Raw genomic sequence first — 14,629 nt, forward strand, 5'->3', positions numbered from 1 at the left:
TTTCTCTCTAGGTATTGAATTGTTAAATACTGATTGGTCAGAAGTTTATGCTACCAACAATGATACTGACGGAGCTTATGACACATTTTTTAACATATTCAAGACCTTGTATGACAAACACATTATACCGAAAGAAAATCAATATTCGTAAACAAAATAAACCATGGAACTAAAGGCATTATTAATTCTATAAATAAAAGAAATAGATTATACAAAAAATATATCAAATCGGGAAAGAATAATAATAAAAACACATATATTATTTTCAGAAACAAATTAACTAATCTAATCAGAATATTATGTAGGAAATACTATAAATCACAATTTGATACCCATAAAAATGACATAAAAAAAACATGGAAAACTATTAATTCTGCTCTCGGCAGAAAAACAAATTCAAAATTTCCCTCTCACATATTAAAAATAATACCAGAATTACTGATAAATTCCAAATTTCAACTGAATTCAATAAATATTTTGTCGAAATTGGGCATAAACTCTCCCAATTAACTAGATCATCCCAGGCCAATTTTTCAACATATCTTAATCCACCCAATAATCATTCAATGTTCCGTAACAGAAAAGGATATAATTTACGTAACAGACAATTTAAAAAACAATAAAAGTCCCGGATATGACGAAATTCACCCTAATGTTATCAAGAAAATATGTCCCTTTATTTGTAAACCTCTATCTTATATTTTCAATATCTCCTTTAAATCTTGAAAATTTCCTAATGCTCTAAAAGTAGCAAAAATCATACCAATCTACAAAAAAAACGACCCTCATCAATTAAACGACTAGAGGCCAATTGCAATACTCCCATGTTTTTCAAAAATACTTGAAAAATTACTATACACTCGTTTGGAATCCTTTTTTTCCAAATGTGATATCTTGCATAACAACCAGTATGGTTTTCGAACAGCACGTTCCACTGATCTTGCACTTCTCCAATTTAATTAAAAAATAAACTCACTGTCAAACAAGCAGCATACAATTGGTATTTTTTTAGATTTGTCAAAGGCCTTTGACACCATAAATTATGAGATTTTGCTTAATAAATTGCGTAATTATGGTGTCAGAGGTCTTTCACTTGATCTTATTAAGGATTATCTATCCAACCGCTGTCAATTTACTTCAATAAACTCAATAACATCTGAATCAATGCCTGTGACGTGCGGTATCCCACAAGGATCAATCCTTGGTCCCCTGCTCTTTTTAATTTATGTAAATTATCTACCTAATGTTTCAAAGTTATTTAACTTCATTTTATTTGCAGACGATACTAACATTCTTTTTTCCCATGAAAATAACCACACACACAACAACAATTAATGACGAACTTAAAAAAGCCTCTCTTTGGTTTAAAGCAAACAGACTATCGCTCAATATATCAAAAACGAACTAGGCATATATCTACTTTAAAAATAGTAAAAAAAGCAATAATCTCTCTGCTGATATAACCATTGATGGACACCCAATTAAAAAAAACTGATAGTCTGAAATTTCTCGGGGTGACAATTGACTCTGAATTAAGTTGGAAACCGCACATTGCCACCATAAATAAAACTGTCTCACGAAATATTGGAATGTTAACTAAATTACGACATACTTTTCCACCAAATATTTTGTTTTCCCTTTACAACACCCTCATTTTACCTTACCTATCCTATTGCAATATTGCATGGGCCACAACTACCGACAAGTTTGTTTATTGTTTCCCCTGGACAAGTTCTGAAACTACAAAAATCCATTGTCTTTTTAAACAGCAAAAAAAGCTCTCAGAGCTTGCGCAGGAGCACCACCTAAAACTCATACAAAACAATTGTTTTATTCGTTTAATACTCTAAATATTTATGATATAAACAAACTCCAGACTGCGTTGTTTATGTTCCGTTTAAGCAATAATCAACTTCCGTCTCAATTTTATTCATATTTTAAAAGTTTTAGTCAACAACACTCTTATAATACCAGATCTGCAACTGCAAAAAATTTAATTTACGAGAGACATTCTACCTCTCTTAGAAGAACATCCTTTGTTTACACCGGACCATACCTGTTGAATAATCTGCCATCTGAACTTAAAGAAGTTCCTAATAATAACTCCTTTAAACATAGATACAAAAACATTCTAATTCAAAATTACATATTTTAATAATATAAAGATCGCTCCCTTTTATCTCATTTATTATTTATTATCTTTGTTCTGTTCTGATGCTGTTAGTACTTTTTCACTTATTTTATCGGCCTATTGTTATTATGATTTTTGGCCTTTTATTATTACTTGCATTATTATTACTTGCATTTTTTATTTTTATTTTTGTTTCACGAATTTTTGTTTTAATTACAAATAACATTATTATAATTAACCTATGTTTTCTATCATTTCTTATTTTATAAATATTACACTCTCCTTGTAATTAACCTTACAGTTTTGATGAATTAATTTAGCCCTTCTTTCACTATCAATATTACTTAGCTTAAGTTAATTGGAGGCACAGACTTAAAACCTTGATGGCTTATTGTGTACTCCGCACACAACCTTATTATTATTATTATTATTATTATTATCATTATGGATGCCAGTCAATTCAAGCGGATGTCAGTTCGAGCGGATGCCAATTCTAGCGGATGCCAGTTCGAGCGGATGCATTTAGTGCGAACTATAACAAGGGCGAATTTATCGTCGCCGTATTCTTGTATTTGTTTGTTTTAAATGCAAAAAAATGCTCTGATTACTAAGGTTCTGAAAGGTTTTTAGTACTTTTTGATAATTACTCCATGTTTGAATTACAGTCTTGGCAACTCCGACTAACAAGATGGCTGCTAGCAAGTTAAAACTATAATAGAATTGCGCATTTTTTAGCTTAAAAAAGAAGAAAGTGTATGTTTTACTAGAGTGCACGAGAAGCACACACACAAGACGAGTGACCATTATTTTTTTCACGGTAAACAAAGTGGGGTGGCTAGCCACCCTATTCACCACCCCCTCTTCCCCAGATCCGCCACTGGTTGGGGTTCTGTATTTAAAAAAGCAAATTATATTTGTAATTAACTGTTGTGTGCCCCCTTCCCCTTTGAAAATGTCAAATTTTTAGCTCAAATTATATTTGTAATTGAGATATGCTACTCACTTATCTATTCTGGAACTGTTGTGTGCCCCCTTCCCCTTTGAAAATGTCAAATTTTTAGCTCAAAAATAGGAAATTTTGAAGTAATTCGTATATAACTTGCACAGGTTGTTGTTCGCACAAGTGGATCTTCTGCTCAAACTAACATCCGCTCGAAAAAAATTCCGCTCGAATTCGCTCGAATTGGCCTTCGCTCGAAGTGGCATCCGCTCGAATTGACTGGTTCCCATCATTATTATTACTATAAATTTTATTACTGTAAATATTATTATTATTATTTTTATTATTACTATTATCATCATTATTAGACTGTTGGTCTAGGTTCATGGTTTTTTTTTTCTTGTCCGTTTCCTTCCGTTGTTGTCAAGCACCTCGAGGTTGGTCCAACGGGAGGCACTATACAAATTGCAAATTATTATTATTATTATTATTATTATTATTTTTATTATTATTATTATTATTATTATTATTATTATTATTATTATTATTATTTATTATTATTATTACTATATATTTTATTACTATAAATTTTATTATTATTATTACTTTTTTTAATTATTACTATTATCATTATTATTATTACTTTATTAATTACTATATCTTCACTTATTATTTACTGTAATTTAATAATTTGGTAATTTTACTTAATTTGATTACATTGCCCTTGTTATTTATTTACCTTTCTGAAGAATTTTATATTGTATTTTTGCGTTGTGTGCAATGAAATGAAATGACGTAATAAAAACAATAATCTAAAGATAGAATTAAATTTTTATGACATATTTGTATGTACTGTATTTTGTATTTTAAACTTGAAATGCTGAATAAAGTATTTCATATTAAAAGGTAAATTAAGTGTATGTATTGTTGATTGTTATAACACTTGTTTTATTGTTATTGTGGCCTTCCGTCTTTGATGGAACAGCTGCCACCCTCAAGAAATTTAGTTAAATGAAATTCCAAAAACCTTTATAGCAGCGGTGAATAATGCTCACTGACCCCAGTGAAGTTTCTGGAAGAAACATAGGGATGTAGGAAATTAGAAATTTAGTTTAGGAGCATGCAATATGAAATTATTTATATGTAAGTGAGCTTGGCTAATATAAGCATTATCAACCAAGGTACAATCCTAACAATAAAAATGGACTATTAGCACAAAAATAAATAAATAAATAAAATAAAATTTAAAGAAATCAGAGATGGACAACAAATTTACTTCCTCATAGTATTTTGGGCCTACGGCTTTTAGAACACTTTTTTTTTGGGTCGTCTAGGCTTGAAAATACCAATATAAAAACGGCAGGAACCAGTCATATTAGTGCTCAATCTGGGTTAAGTAATCTGCCCCCGAGAGCACACTCAGTCATTACAGCGCATTTTCCAACTCGCACTGAAGTAACACTCGTTTATTTTAAACAAAAGCTTCAAAAACATGTGCCTGCTGATATTTAAAAAAAAGTAAATTTGTAGTGGATCGTGGGAGCCTACATAAACACTTCACTAAAGAAAACTACCCTCAACTACATTGAATAAATTCAAAGGAAGGATCAATTTAAATTGAATTTATAATGAATTAAGCTGTGACGTGACGTTCCAAAAGCAGGGCTGTTAATGAATTTGTACTATGATACGAATATTATAGCATGCTGTTATGGAAACCATTAAAGGTTGTAAATATTTACTGAACCATCACAAAAATAATTATAACCCAATCAAAGTAATAAAATATGTCTATCAACAAGTCAGATCTGCATACAGTATATAATTTGAACCTATGAGTTCATTTTATACTCCAAGATACGTATTGCAAGATGACATAGGCCTACGGTAAGTGCATTTATAATCACGTATTGGGCCTATTTCTGTATAATATGAGCGAATAATTTTAGGTACAAATATCGCAAATATTTTTAAAACTATATTTATATTCAGGTTTTCCATTCTCATTCTTTCAACTAATAAACTAATTTAAACAGATTTGGTTTTGTTTTGGAATCATGATAATTGATTCTAAACTTTATAATAGTGAAACAAGGAAGTGTAATCATAAGGTATGAGTAAACGCAAAAAAATATTAGCAGGGTATTACATTTTTCTATTAACTCTCTTGTGCAATTTTTATATACATACTAACAGCATAGTGTAGAAGTGCGGGCTTTTCTTCCTCCGCTAGGCCTACCATCGCAGTGTTTGTTCTGATTTCGCGCTTGGATGAGTTTTGGCAAAGTTGGTCACCAAAGACGTCACTGAGTGACCTCTTTGTTTCTAAGGTCTTTCAAAATTAATACTTCAAACTCATTTTTTTTAGTACAAAATCAATTTTATTCGTAATATATGACCAACACTTGTGTTTATAGTATATTTATAAATATAAACACGCTGTAGTTTATAGAAATTGTCAGCATTTCTGTATTTTGTTGAAATTGCAATAATTTTTATTAGCCTCTCCAAAGGAGCTAAAACTCCGGGGAGGCTATTGATTTTGCCCATGTGGTTCTTTGTTTAGGCTAGTTACCATGATAAACTAAAGCTTGGTATGTTTAATTGGTTTGAAAATTGGCAGAATGCAAGATGGTAATAACAGGGAACAGTTCACTGTTCCCTGTTCCCTGAACTGAACTTTATTGAACAACGCTTTTATAACAGTGGCACACAACATATAGAAGGTGCGTTCAAACAATATATAAGATTGCAACTTAAAACCACAGAAATACAAGAAAAATAATGAAAATTTAAAAAGAAAACAAGTAATGAAAAATATAATAAGAAAGAGCAAAATTAAAAAATAAAATTAAAACCTAATGAATTAACACTGGACAAAGAAAACTAAATACATGAAAGATACTGAACAGCCCCCACCCTCACCCCCGTTAAAAGATAAAAATTTATACGTAAAATTAAAAAACATGTACATTAATTCAATAAATAAATACGCATACAATTACACACATATATAAATACATATACACGGTACATCGGAAGACAATCCCCTACTTTTTTTCGATTAGTGTACTGTGTTTTTAACATGCTCAGGAGCCATAAGCCATAATGCACACGGGGCCAATGGGATTGGTAGGGTGGTTCCCATTGAGAGAAGAGTGGGGGGGAGGGGGTGCGAAAATTCTAAATGCGGATCTACAAAGGATCAGTGGCGTAACAAAGGAGCCGAATGCCCCGAGCCAGGCGCTGGCAGCCAGGGGGCGCGAATGTCCCCGGCGAGGTGTGGGGAAGAGCCTCAGCCAATCCGGTGTTTGGAGCGTTTTGTGATGTGTTTTAATGTCTTTTTTTGGCGCTATTGAGTTATTAATTTTGTATCGTGATTTGACAAAATAAGCATGATATATTGTAATTAAGGTTATTCTTTGTTTTTCTGTAAATTTATAAAACAAATTATCAAAGTTTAAAACATTCAATTTAAGGAAGATAAAAAAATGTTTTTATTTTTTTTTAAAATTATTACTGTTGCATGCTGTCTCTTATACACATCTAGATGTGTATAAGAGACAGGGTGTGACTTGATCAAACGCCCTCTCCAAATTATATTTCAAAACGTAAATCAAAAACCAGCCTGGTTTGAAATGCATTTTACAACAACACTAGAAATAGACTTTTGCTGCGTATGGCACTAGACTTGATGATTATTCCCGATATTTTGAAAACTCCACCCAATTTTTAACATTTTAATCGAAAAAAAAAAAATACATTTTCCAAAAGGAAGATTTGTGAACGGAGATAGTTTATGGAGGCTGTTTACACAGAATAAATCCAATCCAATCCATAACACTCATAGCCTCGCGAACTGTCACCGAAATGAAGGCATTCGATTGGTCACAAAAGCTTCATTGGTTCTGACAGTAAGGTTTAATAGGTGACAATACAATTACTAAAATTTAGTTTAGATGAAAGTCAGTTGATTCACAATACATGTATTTTGTTTGTTATTGAAAATAAGATGATTATTATTGCAATAAACAATCTATATCTTCAGACATAACTTGGATATTAATTGTTAAAAGTAAGTAATCATATTATTATTATTATTATTATTATTATACTAATACTCACTATTTTTAATGACTTTTTCGGCTGTCAGTTAGGCTTCGACAGATACCAAGGTACTTCAAACATTACTATAGACTGGAACTCATGTTTTTTAGTATGTATTTTCTTTACAGAGCAACAGGTAAGTACAGCTACATTTTACTAGTTAATTTTGTTGCAATACCATGTCCACCTGGTGTGCACAACAATTTAAACATTGTTCAGTATATATGCATATTTTATTGACCAATATGGACTTATATTCACCTCAAAATAACAGTTGATGACAATTGGTATTAATATAACGTATACCTCGAGTTTTGGATCTTGGGTCTTGGACTTATTCGGTGTAAACATCAAGGATAACCCACGAAAGCCTGAAGAAGACGTATTTCGAGTGCGGTCCTTCTTTGGTGATTGGACAGTACGGTACATCGGAAGACAATCCCCTACCTGTCTCTTATACACATCTTACTTCATAAATATATTCATATACATATGTACATAAATATATGCGAATAAATAAAAAAAAAACAATTTTAACTTAAAGTAATACTAATAATAAAATGAATAACTGATTCTAAGTTTAAATTTATTTGGATAGTGGTATGGTATTTAAGATTTTAGTCCTGAAATTCCGTAAGTTGGTCAGGTACTTTTTGCAATTATAATCTAAAATTTCACCAATTTTCTCGGATGGAAATATTAAGTACAGATCATCAAGTAAAATATGGTGTTTGTACTCAATTGATCCAGATTCGAAATCCTCCCAGAATGTTCGATAGTCCCAGAATAGTAGGTCATGTTTAAGATTATGAAAATGTTTTTCTCTAATTAAACTAAGTCTATTACAATGGAAAAAAGTGATCAGTATCTTCAATAATATCATGCTTACAAAGTTGACAAAAACCTGAATTATCAATTTTGGACCATTTACATTTCCTACCTTCTAGATCGAGAGTGTTCAAAGTTCGTCATACCAAAAATATATTTTTCTACATATGGATTCGATTTATATTTAAATAATCAGGTAAGCTAGATTTTGATTTAGCCCTGTTTTTGTAAACAAAAGATTTAAGCCAAGTATTACCAATATCCAAATTAAAATTATCAATTATGTCAAATTTACGCAATAACTCTTGAATATGGTTAATCCAATTCCACTTGACATTATTTTGAACTTCAATTAGTGCTTTACATAGCAATTTTCGCCATCTACTTTCATCCATATTTTTTATTCGATTAAAGTAACTCACTCTAAATTTATTTTGTATGTGTTCGACAGACTCCCAACCTAGATCGCCAAGAAGAGCTTCTTTTGCCACATTCCTTGGTGCTTTGAGATTAATTCTCGTCATTCTGTATTGTAGGTTTTCTATTTTTTTCAATAGATCTATTAGAATTACATAACCATATGGAGCTTGCATAGTTTATGGTAGGACGCCCTATGATTTTCTATAAAAGATCTCTGTAGTAAACTCTGAAAATTGTCATGATTATTAAGAATAAAACTTATATATGCAATTATTCTATTACCCTTCTTAATCACATGTTCAATTTGTTGATTGTCATTGTAAGAACGAGAAATTATTATACCAAGATATTTATATTTATCGGTTTCATAAATGAATTTGGTACCAAGATTCCATTTTTTATGTTCGTTAGTTTTTTTGTCCAGTAATTAATACATTAAATTTATCATAATTGAATTCAAGTTTTCATTGTTTAGAAAAACAGTAGCTACTTGAAGAAGTTTATTAAGGTTCAACTCACTGTCTCCAATCAACACAACATCATCAGCTCAAAAAAGAGCACCAATTTGAGTGCCATAGATATGAACACATAATTTATTTTCAATAATTGATTTATTAAGTTCATTCATATAAATAGAAAAAAAGTATTGGAGACAACTAGCATACTTGTTTAACTCCTTCATTAATATTGAACATTTCAGATTAAAGATCATTACAACGAACTTTACTACTAATATCAGAATAAATATTTTTTAACAATTTATTTACTTTGCCTTTGATTCCGATACGTTTAGCGGCTGTTATAATATGGGGTGCCATACGCAGCAAAAGTCAATGTTAAAATCAAAATGTAATTGTAAAATTCAATGTCTAATTTATTAAAACATAGGCGTAAATTTCTCAAAATGTAGATCTAGTTTTTCAAAATGAAGTTCTAATTTTTCAAAACGTAGTTCAAATTTTTCCAAATGTAGTTCTAATTTCTTTAAAATGTAATTCAAATTCAAAACGTAGGTGTGACTTGATCAAACGCCCTCTCCAAATTATATTTCAAAACGTAAATCAAAAACCAGCCTGGTTTGAAATGCATTTTACAACAACACTAGAAATAGACTTTTGCTGCGTATGGCACTAGACTTGATGATTATTCCCGATATTTTGAAAACTCCACCCAATTTTTAACATTTTAATCGAAAAAAAAAAAATACATTTTCCAAAAGGAAGATTTGTGAACGGAGATAGTTTATGGAGGCTGTTTACACAGAATAAATCCAATCCAATCCATAACACTCATAGCCTCGCGAACTGTCACCGAAATGAAGGCATTCGATTGGTCACAAAAGCTTCATTGGTTCTGACAGTAAGGTTTAATAGGTGACAATACAATTACTAAAATTTAGTTTAGATGAAAGTCAGTTGATTCACAATACATGTATTTTGTTTGTTATTGAAAATAAGATGATTATTATTGCAATAAACAATCTATATCTTCAGACATAACTTGGATATTAATTGTTAAAAGTAAGTAATCATATTATTATTATTATTATTATTATTATACTAATACTCACTATTTTTAATGACTTTTTCGGCTGTCAGTTAGGCTTCGACAGATACCAAGGTACTTCAAACATTACTATAGACTGGAACTCATGTTTTTTAGTATGTATTTTCTTTACAGAGCAACAGGTAAGTACAGCTACATTTTACTAGTTAATTTTGTTGCAATACCATGTCCACCTGGTGTGCACAACAATTTAAACATTGTTCAGTATATATGCATATTTTATTGACCAATATGGACTTATATTCACCTCAAAATAACAGTTGATGACAATTGGTATTAATATAACGTATACCTCGAGTTTTGGATCTTGGGTCTTGGACTTATTCGGTGTAAACATCAAGGATAACCCACGAAAGCCTGAAGAAGACGTATTTCGAGTGCGGTCCTTCTTTGGTGATTGGACAGTACGGTACATCGGAAGACAATCCCCTACTTTTTTTCGATTAGTGTACTGTGTTTTTAACATGCTCAGGAGCCATAAGCCATAATGCACACGGGGCCAATGGGATTGGTAGGGTGGTTCCCATTGAGAGAAGAGTGGGGGGGAGGGGGTGCGAAAATTCTAAATGCGGATCTACAAAGGATCAGTGGCGTAACAAAGGAGCCGAATGCCCCGAGCCAGGCGCTGGCAGCCAGGGGGCGCGAATGTCCCCGGCGAGGTGTGGGGAAGAGCCTCAGCCAATCCGGTGTTTGGAGCGTTTTGTGATGTGTTTTAATGTCTTTTTTTGGCGCTATTGAGTTATTAATTTTGTATCGTGATTTGACAAAATAAGCATGATATATTGTAATTAAGGTTATTCTTTGTTTTTCTGTAAATTTATAAAACAAATTATCAAAGTTTAAAACATTCAATTTAAGGAAGATAAAAAAATGTTTTTATTTTTTTTTAAAATTATTACTGTTGCATGTATTATTGATAGGCCTATTATTGAAAGATTACACAGAATTATGAAAGTAATTAAAAAATAATTTCGGCGTCACTTGATGTATTTTGGAAATCATGATAAACATTTATAACCCATTAATTCATATTATAGCTGTTGCTTCGACTATTAAGCGGAGGTCCAACTCCCATATCATGCTTAGTTTTTAGGTTCCATTGTTAAGTCTGTACACACTAAGCACATCTTGTTTTTTCGCTTGCTTAATTTAGTAAACATATTTTGTTGGTGTACAAATTGAGTAGTGCCAAAGTGCAAGCCAGCGAGTCATGCGAGCCAACGTGCGAGTCATGCGAGCCAGCGAGCCATGCGAGCCATACATTTAATTTTTTTTTTTTTTTCAGGTTATCCAATTTGCAAACACGTAGGCCTAGCCTATATTCTTTGGCCTAGTATGCAAATGTAAAACACACCGGGGCAGTGTGTATGACCACTCACAATTTTTGATATACCCAATGTCTGGGTCGAAATTACTCAAGATTCAGCAAAAATTGCCCAAAATTACCCAAGCTTCATGAAAATGCATTCAAATTTGAAAAATACGTGTTTTTCGCATGCCATGTATGATACTCAGAATATTAATAAACCACAGCTCACCTCTATCGTAATAAGAGCAATAGACTTGCCACAAGTCTCTTATTAAATTTTTTTATTATTTTTCTCATTCTGGACAGCGCCACCAACGAGAAAGTTAATTTATAGACGGAATAAGCGACTTGTAAAACACTGAAATCAGGCACCAGGATGCCGAAGGAATGACGTAATCTTATATTCCGTATTTGGATAAATGGGCGGACCGAAATAAACAATTTCAACCAATCAAATGTTCATATTTTTGGAGCCACGAAACTGAGTCACTCGCGTCTACTAGTTAGGCCATAGGTCCATGGTTAGGCATGACTAAATTTAAATAGTCTTCCCTAATAAATAGGCCTAAAATATTTAGAATAGACCCTAGTAAGACTAATGTTGGCAATGGCAAAAACAATTAAGCTAAGACTAGATGGCATACATACAAATACAACAAAACTTTAACTTTCCAGTAGGATGGTTCGGGCCTCGTCTGGAGTCTGGTAGTAGGCCTAGCCTAGACTAGTAGAGGCTTGGCCTATTTTTAAGTTCTTACTTACAGAGGCCTACCTTTTTAACAATATTTTACCCTAAAGGCCTAAATCTTTGTAGCAGCTAGTGGTGAGCAAGGTTTCAAGTAGGCCTATAGCCTACGGTTATCAGTCCATGTCGTTCTCAGCAGGCCAGAAAGTATACTAAGGCCAAATAACAAAAAGTTACTTGTTTCCCGTCCCCTCGCGCATCGATTTTTAGGCCCGCGTCGATTTTTTTGTTATTTGTTATTTTTCGAAATTTCGTTTTTTGGTGTTTTTTGTTAGTCTGAAAACGCGAAATGACGATATATGACGCATTTTCTAGACTCAAGCAACGCAAAAAACCGCTCAAGCACGAAAATTGTGTGGTTACTATAGGTCGATTTTGACGCGTTTCGAAGTTTACAAACGCAATTCCGCACGGAAGCAATCGTAACCGCGACTGAAAACGAGGCTATCTAGAGCAGCGTGACAGCAAAACAAACGATTTCTAAACATGTGAAAATGTTGACAATTAAGTCGAACCGACTCTAATGCAGTTCTCCGATGTTTGTGGGCCAAAACATTTGAAGAAAGCGATGACCATTGTTTAATGAACGATTCTATGGTGCTATAAACTCAGCAGAGGAGCAGTTTTGTACGACAATGAAACGGTGAGTCACTTCTGGCCTAGTAGTAGTAACTAAGTACTACTTAGTTAGGCTAGGCCTACTACTACTAGGCCGCCTAGGCCTATATTAATTATTATAGGAAACCTGACTATATTTGGAATAGGTAGTAAACGTAAAACGTTCTTCAGAATTCTCCGAAAGGCAGATTTGTTACAAACCGACTATTATGAACATATTTATTGAGCTTAAACATCGTACACCCATACAAAAATGTTCTATAGAATTCTATAAAAAAAATTCTATAGATTTTCTATATAGTATTCTATAGATTATCTATAGAAAATTTTATATAAGTTCTATAGAATATTTCAAACAAATTCTATAGAAAATATATAAAAATATTCTATACAATCTCTAAAGAATTTCTATACAATTTCTAAAGGATTTCTATACAATTTCTAAAGAAAAGTGGCTTAATTCTCTATAAGAATCTATAGAAATTAACAGCATTTCTATAGAAAACAACAAGTGTTTCTATAGAGAGTAATGCAGTTATAATTTCTTTTCTATAGAAAACTATTATTTTCTATAGAAATTGACAATACTTCTATAGAAAAGAACAGCATTTCTATAGAAATTATTGCAGATATATAATTTTTTCTATAGAAAACTATGTAACTCTCTATGGAAAATAACAGCATTTCTATAGAAAGTAACAGTTATAATTTCTTTTCTATAGAAAACTATTATTTTCTATAGAAATTCACAATACTGTACTTCTATAGGAAAGAACAGCATTTCTATAGAAAGTAACACCGTTATAATTTCTTTTCTATAGAAAACTATTATTTTCTATGGAAATTCACAATACTTCTATAGAAAAGAACAGCATTTCTATAGAAATTATTGCAGATATAATTTTTTCTATAGAAAACTATATAAATCTCTGTGGAAAATAACAGCATTTCTATAGAAAATAACACCAATATAATATATTTTCTATGGAAAACTGTATTATTCTCTTTAGAAATGTACAGAATTTCTTTAGAAATAATGCTAATATATTATATTTTCTATAGGAAAAAAAAACATTTCTATAGAAAATAACACTGATAAAATTAATTTTCATAGAAATTCATGGCACTTCTCTAGAAAATAGCCCGGATATAATTTTTTAAATAAAAAACTGTATCGTTCGATCAATAAAAAATTGTTTTCACGAATCAAAAAAAAGTGTAAAAATAAAAAATCATAGGCCTACAAGATGTACAAATGTGTTTTGGTAGTTCATGGCACTGCAGGAAACATGAAATGTTTGAACCCACTGTACAGAAATCCCAACAAAATGTATTCATTCTCAAGATCTTTATTTAACACACATTAAACATATATATCACAGTTCAAACAACCATCTAAAATGCTTGCATTGTATCATTTAAATAGTAGGAAAAAAAAAACTGGATTCAATATCTTAAAAGAATAAACTGCATTAAATTTTACTAGCATTATGAAGTCACACGATGTAGCACTAGTGGTATTGTGCAAACATATAAAGATTTATAAAAATAATTTTATATAATAGCTGTATTTACAGTAAATTGCAGGCCTATATAAAATATTATAAATATATTAAATAACATCAAAGTACTGTAAGCGATATTGATAAGAGTAGATGAAAGAAAAAGTTTTACATATTTTTATATACTATTACAGTACAGTATTAGATTTAACTTTACACACATTTAATAGATGTGAAAGACTCAAAAAAGAAATTTCAAAACATAAGGTGGATAACCCTGCACTGTATGGACGGTTCATAGTTATCAACAAATGTATAAACAGTATGCTAAGGGGAAAAAGGCCTAATACTAAATACAAAATTAAATGAAAAGAATTTACAAAAGCTTAAAATATTGATTGAAATCAGTTTTCTAAATTTAATAACATGCCAATATGGATATATTTAAACCTAATTATGTATC

Source organism: Anneissia japonica, unplaced genomic scaffold (genome assembly GCF_011630105.1).
Source record: "Anneissia japonica isolate Jap-2015-1 unplaced genomic scaffold, ASM1163010v1 scaffold15024_len67550_cov108, whole genome shotgun sequence".
Classification (NCBI taxonomy): Eukaryota; Metazoa; Echinodermata; class Crinoidea; order Comatulida; family Comatulidae; genus Anneissia; species Anneissia japonica.